Source organism: Pelodiscus sinensis, chromosome 3 (genome assembly GCF_049634645.1).
Source record: "Pelodiscus sinensis isolate JC-2024 chromosome 3, ASM4963464v1, whole genome shotgun sequence".
NCBI classification, from domain to species: Eukaryota; Metazoa; Chordata; order Testudines; family Trionychidae; genus Pelodiscus; species Pelodiscus sinensis.
In genome coordinates this window covers 119,897,931-119,905,769 of record NC_134713.1, presented here as the reverse complement: position 1 = coordinate 119,905,769, position 7,839 = coordinate 119,897,931, and positions in this window count along the sequence as shown.

Genomic DNA, 7,839 nt, shown 5'->3' with positions numbered 1-7,839 from the left:
TTTCCAAGAAAAGACTCTTCACTATCTGTAAGTAGAGTAAAGTAGATAAATCTGTTAGGTTTTATTGTTTTATGGTTTGGAACTGTGGATCTGATGTCTGTGCATTTAGAAATAGGTTTTCCTCCCTTTTGTAACTAAGTTTTGTTCCCCATGGGAAAATTCCCCGTGAGTTTATTAATTGGTGGCTCTTATCATCTAGCCAATCCAACTATGCTTGTAACAGGAGTATTATGGTGATAATAAAAGTTATTTCTTTTTTATTAACCTGGTATTGATTAATTTTTGTGTACTGGTTTTACTTTAGGGCTGAGATTTCCCAAGTGATCTCTTCCCTGGTTTTCCTACCATTACTTGAGTGATAGAAGTGGATTTTTATCCTCAAAATCTAGGTTTTTTAAGATTTTGGGGGGAAGCTTTATACCAAAGCCTGAAAAGATAAGGTTTTGTGATACTTTTGCGGGCCCCCACTTCTGCATTCATCATGCCAGAGTGGAGAATCAGCCTTGACAGTTCTAGACAGAAAGTCCCTGGTAGTTGGGGTAGCAGACAGAAGGTCCACCAGATAGGATCCCCCACCTTCCCTGAGCCCCTTCTTGCCCCCCAACCCTCCACTCTCGCAGCCTCCTATCCTGCTCCCCACTCTCAAGGCCCTGCTCTGACTCCTGCATCCCCCACACTGCCAGCTCCCTGCCCTGAAGATCTTTTAGTACAATATAACTGTCCCTGCTAGCAGACCCCTCCCTTTTCATTTTATGAGAAATAATTGCATTCAAGGTGCATCCCATTGTCCTGTCACAACCAAACCTCAACTTTGCTTTAAGTTATGATAAGAGGAAGCAGCATGCTAAATTTGGTGATCCTAGCTCTTACTGTTTAGGAAGAATTCTTGAACAAATGGACTCACGGACAGACAGACAGACACACAAACTCTCTAAAACAGAGATGAGGAACCTAAGGCCCGCCTTGCCTGGATCCAGCCTCTGAGGGTCAGAGTTCCCCCCATAGCATTGGTACACCCATGCTGGTGCACCAGCACACCCTTCCCCACCAGCCCACCTTAGGGCTAGAGCACACAAAATCTACTACCTTGGGCTCCCCTAGGCTCTGGTGTGGGGGGGGGAATGTGGACTCAATCAGGGGCCATGTCAGTGAGGGGTTTGTTTGTTTGTTTGTTTGCTTCTCACTTGTGTGCGGCCCCCAACTGATTTTTCTATAGGTCAGCAGCCCCCAACCCCAAAAAGGTTCTTCATCCCTGCTCTAAGATATGTAGTAGAAACTGAGCCATAATCAAAATTTAAATGTGCAAGTTTAACAGAACTGTTTGGATTTCACTAAACAAGTCAGTGCTAAGATTGACACCCCAGCCATGATTTCTGCAGGCACTGATTGACAGTTGGCCATGGGGCTCTTTTACCTGGCATTGCCCTGATGGGTGGGTTTGTTTGTTTGTTTGTTTGTTTGTTTGTTTGTTTGTTTGTTTGTTTGTAAGGAGGGATTGAGGGGGAAGAATTTAATTGGATAGTGTGGGGTAACATAAAATATAAGTGTGACAGAGTGTAGTCACCAAAGACCTGTTGGGATTGTGCTGATTGTGCCGATTGTGCCACTGACACTTGCCTTCTTGCTTTCTGGTGCTCCCCATCACCCTGTCCTGCTGGGCCAGATTCTCTGGTCTCCCCAGACAAGGCACAGATTGGGCTTACCACCGCAATGCAGACACTGAACCACTTCAGTTCTTCCATCTTTCTCTGAGTAAAATTTTATGGAGAGGAAGCTCATGAGGATGTTTTTGCTTTTTATCAATAAAAGAGAGATGAGCGCTGGTCCTTCCCCCCGCCCAGGTAACCATTATTTACACTGGGCCTAACAGTAAACCAAATAAGCACAAACAGTGGGATTTAAGTGGCTGCAAGTGAAAACAGATCAAACTAAGTTACTAAGTTAAAATGAAAAGAAAAGCTAGTTCTAATTCACTAAAAAACTTATTGCAAACAGCTTCTTATCTTAATGAGCTGTTCTTATTCTAGGCACAATCTTCAGGTCAGAGATAATCTCTTTGGGTATGTCTACACTAGAAAGTTAGTTCGAACTAACATCCGTTAGTTCGAACTAACTTTCCTAGGCGCTACACTAGCGCTCCGTTAGTTCGAACTTAATTCGAACTAACGGAGCGCTTAGTTCGAACTAGGTAAACCTCATTTTACGAGGACTAACGCCTAGTTCGAACTAGCTAGTTTGAACTAAGGGCTGTGTAGCCCTTTAGTTCGAACTAGTGGGAGGCTAAGGCTTCCCAGGTTTCCCTGGTGGCCACTCTGGCCAACACCAGGGAAACTCTATTGCCCCCCTCCCGGCCCCGGAGCCCTTAAAGGGCCACGGGCTGGCTACTCACTTTGTGCCAGTTGCAAGGCTGCAAGCACCCGTGCCTGCACAGCCTGCACCTGCCACAACATGAGCCAGCCATCCGAGGGTTCCCAGCCCTCCACTGCTCCCCAGGACCAGCCTGGCGGCTCCCGGGAGCCTGCCCGGGGGCGCAAAAGGCGGGCGCCCGCCTGGTCAAGTGCGGAGATCGTGGACCTCATCGAGGTTTGGGGGGAAGCCTCCAATGTCCACGATCTCCGCACTAGCCACCGGAACGCAGCCGTCTATGGACGCATGGCTGCCAGTCTGGCCGCCAGGGGCCACCAGCGCAGCCGGGAGCAGGTGCGCTGCAAAATAAAGGACTTGCGGCAGTCCTACTCCCGGGCTTGCCTGCCAGGGGCCGACCCGGAGGCCTGCCCCCACTTCCATGCCCTGGACCGCATCCTGGGGCCTCATGCCGTCCCTGCCCCCCGGGACGTGATTGACCCCGGGGCAGAGGGACCGCTCCTGGACACGGAGGAGGAGGAAGAGGGCTCTGAGAGCCAGGAGCCTGCCACCAGCCTTCCCAGGACCCGGGACCCCCGAGGCACCCCACAGAGCCGCTCGCCTGCATCGTCAGAGGCCGGGGAGGCGTCCACCTGTGAGTACCCTCGTGTTCCCCTTATGTGTACGGGGGGCTGGGGCGAGAGGGAGCCCCGGGACCGTGCGCCTGGGCCTTGCCCACCACGGAGCAGCAGCTGGGGATCCTGCAGGGGCCCTGGCCTTGCAGAGGGGAGCTGGGTTTCACACACCTGGGCCCCTGGGGTAATTGACCGCTGGTCTTCTTGCACCACAGCTGCAGCACCGGGGCCTGCAGGGCGCACCACCCCGCCTGCAGCAGCCGCCCGCGCCCGGGCAAGCAGGACAGCCAGGAACCAGGAGGACTACCAGAGGCGGCATCTCCGGTTCCTGGACCGACAGCTCCGTCTCCAGGACCACTGGGTCCAGGAGGACCTCAGGCTGCGCCGGAGGAGTCTGGAGGCCCTGGAGGAGCAGGGCCGTGCCCTGCGAGGCCACCTCCAGAGCCTGCTGGACCGCTTTCCATTTCCTCCTCCCCCTGCTCCCCCTCTTTCTCCCCCTCTTGCTCCCCCTGCTCCCCCTGCTTCCGCTCCTGCTTCCGCTCCTGCTTCCTCCACACCCCCTGTCCTCTCTGCCCCCCCCTCCACAACCATTCCCCACCGACGCCCCCGGACCCGCAGTGTGGCGAGACGGGAGAGGCAGCCGGACTCCCACCCCTGAGCTTTCCTTTCCCTTCCTCCCTTCCCTCCCCTCCCCTTCCAGCTCCCTCGTCCCAGGTTTCCCCCTCCCTTCTCCCACCTTCATTCCTCCCTCCCCCACCCCAGTTCTGTGAAATAAACAGACGTTTTTGTTTGAAAAACAGGTGTCTTTATTTGACAGTAGGTAGGGAGGGGAAAGGGGAAGGGGGGGGTAGGGTGGAAGAAGGCCCCGGTGGGGCATGCAGGGAGAGGTCAGTCCTCCTCCTCCTCCACCTGGAAGCTCTCCCGCAGGGCTTCCCGGATCCGGATGGCCCCCCGCTGGGCTTCCCGGACAGTGGCGGTGCGGGGCTGACCGTAGTGTCCAGCCATGCGGTCAGCCTCAGCCATCCAGGCTGGCAGGAAAGCCTCCCCCTTCCGCTCACACAAATTGTGGAGCACACAACATGCCGCCACCACGGGAGGGATGTTGTGCTCGGCCAGGTCCAGACGGGTGAGGAGGCATCGAAAGCGGGCTTTCAGTTGCCCGAAGGCCCCCTCCACCACGATGCGGGCCCTGCTCAGCCTGTTATTGAAGGCCTGGCGGGAGGGATTGAGGTGCCCCGTGTAGGGCTTCATGAGCCACGGCTGCAGTGGGTAGGCGGCATCCCCCACCAGGCAGACGGGCATGTCCACGTCCCCGACCCTGATGTGGCGGTCGGGGAAGAAGGTCCCGTCCTGCAGCCGCTGGCACACGGAGGAGTTGCGGTACACCCGGGCGTCGTGTGCTTTGCCGGACCAGCCCACATTTATGTCCGTGAACTGTCCCCGGTGGTCACACACGGCCTGCAGGATGACGGAGAAGTACCCCTTGCGGTTCACGTAACGGGACGCCTGGTGTTCCGGGGCACGGATGGGGATGTGCGTCCCGTCGATGGCCCCCCCGCAGTTGGGGAAGCCGAGGGCGCCGAATCCCCGGATGACGGCGTCCGGGTCGGCGAGGCGGACCACCCTGCGGAGCAGCACCCGGTTGATGGCCTTGACCACCTGCGGAGAGAGACACAGCAAAGTGCCAATCAGTGGGGCGCCCGGGTGGCTGGGAGCGTGCGTGCCCTGTCAGTGCCCCGCGCCCCACTCCCGGAAGCAACCCCCCTGGCGGCGTGTAGTACGGCCGGGACAGCCCGACCCCTCCGGTGCGGGGCGCTTTCGCCTCCTCCCGCCCCCCCCCTTTGTCCCTGGGGCGGCCCATCCCCTCCTCGCAGCCCCGCTCCCCCCCGGCTCGGTGGCCGACGAGCGCCATACCTGCATGAGCACCGCTCCGACAGTGGATCTCCCCACGCCGAACTGGTTCCCGACGGATCGGTAGCTGTCCAGCGTGGAGAGCTTCCAGAGGGCGATGGCCACCCGCTTCTGGAGGGGGATGGCGGGCCTCATGCGAGTGTCCCTTCTTTGCAGGGCAGGGGCGAGCCACTCGCAGAGCTCCAGGAAGGTGTCCCTCCTCATCCTAAAGTTCTGGGTCCACTGTCAGTCGTCCCAGCGCTCCAGGACGATGCGGTCCCACCAGTCGCTGCTGGTGTCCAGACGCCAGATGCGGCGGGGCACGCCAGTGCCGGGGCGCCGCCGCGGCTCCTCCATGGTCCCCATGGCGGCCAGGCGGAGAGGCAGGGGGCTGACGTTCCCCAGGTGGTGCCAGGCAGCCTCGAGCCATTGCTGGCAGGCTTGCAGCAGCAAGTCCAGAACGTGCACCAGAAGGTGCAGGGCGAGCCGTGGCTCCATGTTGCCACCTGCGGCGGCCCCCCCGAAGGGAAGCACCGACACAGACGGGCACAGAGACCGACGCTTTGGTGTCCCTCGGCGAGGTTGGCAAGCAAGCAGGAAAAGCTGAGAACCGGCTGTCCAGGGGGGTCCCTTTAAGCTCGAGCCTCAGATAGCCTCAGACAGCAGCCACACAAAGCAACTGCTGACCTGATGCCCTGCCAGAACCGGTTTCAGCTGCCCTTAAATGCCATCAGTGTGGACGCGCTAGTTCGAACTAGCAAAACGCTAGTTCGAACTCGTTTTTAGTTCTAGATGCGTTAGTTCGAACTAGCTTAGTTCGAATTAACTAATTCGAACTAAGTTAGTTCGAACTAGCGCTGTAGTGTAGACGTACCCTTTTATCTTAACCTGGGTCCCCAGCCCTCTTTGGAGTGTGTCACATCAGCCAAAGACCTGATAGCTTCTCATTGCTTTCACAGTCTTCTCCTCAAGGCGGGAATCTTTTGTTCTACATTCCTCTTTCTATGGAAAACAACCTGGGTCAAAATAGAATCCCAGTACCAGATAGTATGGTCACATGTCTCCCTAGGACCAACCACTCCTTAGATTTGCAGGACAAACAAGGCTGTAACAAGTCATTAAGTTGATCATCCAGTCATTAAGGTTTGGGGGAGTATCAGTAATGGCTGTCATTAGCATAATTAAAACTATAAACAGTATCATATTTCTAACTTTACATTCAATAATGATACATGCACCAAAATAGGATATATAAATGCAGCAGATTGTAACATTAAAATTGATGGATTACATGAGGTATTTTGTCCAACACATACCTCATATTTATGTTATGCATATTTTTATTCATAAGCCAACTTTCATAAAGCATGAGGGGGCATCACAATATGTCTCCTATTTGAAAGAAAAATGTAATATTTTAATGATGTTAATACATAGAACCCTGACACAGTACTACAATAATAGGCGCCTTTTAACTCTGTGGTACCAATTAATAGTAATAGCATAGTTTCAAAATTGTCTTCTGTGGATGCCACCTGTGCTTCTTAATTAAAATGATAGTGTGTAGAGAGGGCAACTCATATGTTAGCTACGTCATTATTGCATTGATCACTCATGAGTCATGACTCCCAATGCTATAAAAACTATTTTAGAGCCTTTAAGTTATGTTATATATATATATTAGAGGTTTCTGGCTGGCTGTGTGTCTGTCTGTGAGTCTGTTTGTTCAAGAACTCCCAAACAGTAAGAGCTAGGACCACCACGTTTCGTATGCAGCTTCCTCTTCACCTAACTTAAAGCAAGGTCAGGTGCCAGGACAACTGGAAGCCCTGGGAAAAGGACTATTTTCCATAACATGCAAAGGGAGGGGCTGCTGTTCACAGAACAAAATACTGAGAGTGGCCTCTGGGGGCAGTGAGCCTGCAGGGGAGAGCTATCCTGCAGAGTGTCCAATGGGGCTAGCTCATGTCATGAAGGGAATGGCCAGCAGAGCGATGACTCTGCCATCTTGCCTGCCAACATACCAGGTAAGTAGTCCCCTTCCCTAACCATCCCCCAACCCAGGCCCTTGGCTGCAGCACCGGTGGTGGCTGGAAGGAGAAAAAATGCCCTTGGTGGCTGGGGGCAGGAGCTGGAGGGAGAAAGCTCCACGTGCTCCTGGCAGGGCGGGAGGAGGCTTCCCGCGCTCCCCCGCCCCCGGCCAATCAGGGCCTAGGGATGGGGGAGAGTGCCAAGCCTCTTCCAGGGCATGGGTGCCTAGTGGGAAGGGGGGACAAAGGGGCTTCCCCATCCACATCCCAATCATGGTCTGGGGGTGGGGTAGCCCTGCCCCTTCCCATTTAGGCCCTACCCCTTCCTGTTTAGGCCCTGCCCCTTCTGGGGTGGTCCAAGACTACTGCAAACATTTTTGAAGTGGCCCTGGGAAAAAATTATTGCCTACCCCGATCTGGACAACACTGGGTAAGTTTGCTAGTATTGCAATAGATGGGAGATAAGTGGGAAATAGTGTCATTGTTGTGCCAAGGGAGAATATTATGAATGGTTTCTGTACCTAGAAAATGTTTGGTATATGGATGTTTATGTGCCAGCCTAATGCTTTTAGACAAATATATTGTATGCATGATGGTAGAGATGATATAATGAAAATCCTTGTGGCCTACAGCCATACCATACTCAGCTGTGATCTTATCAGATTGCATAATGAAGGCAAGTTTGGGCTTGGTTAGTGCTTAGTTAGAAAATCTCAAAAAGACAACTCAGGGTTCTGCAAAATATAGTGCTAGAAATTCAGTAGGAGCAATTATTGAGCCACTGCCTCAGGAAATTGTTAGGAGACACTGACATTGCTACTGAAATGTTTTTTGGCTCAGATGCAAGCCTGGAGTCCATGATCACTTGTCAAGATTAAGGGTGTTAGCTCTCGTGACTTGACTCAATTATATTTTGACTATCCTTTTAATTCTCTATTGAC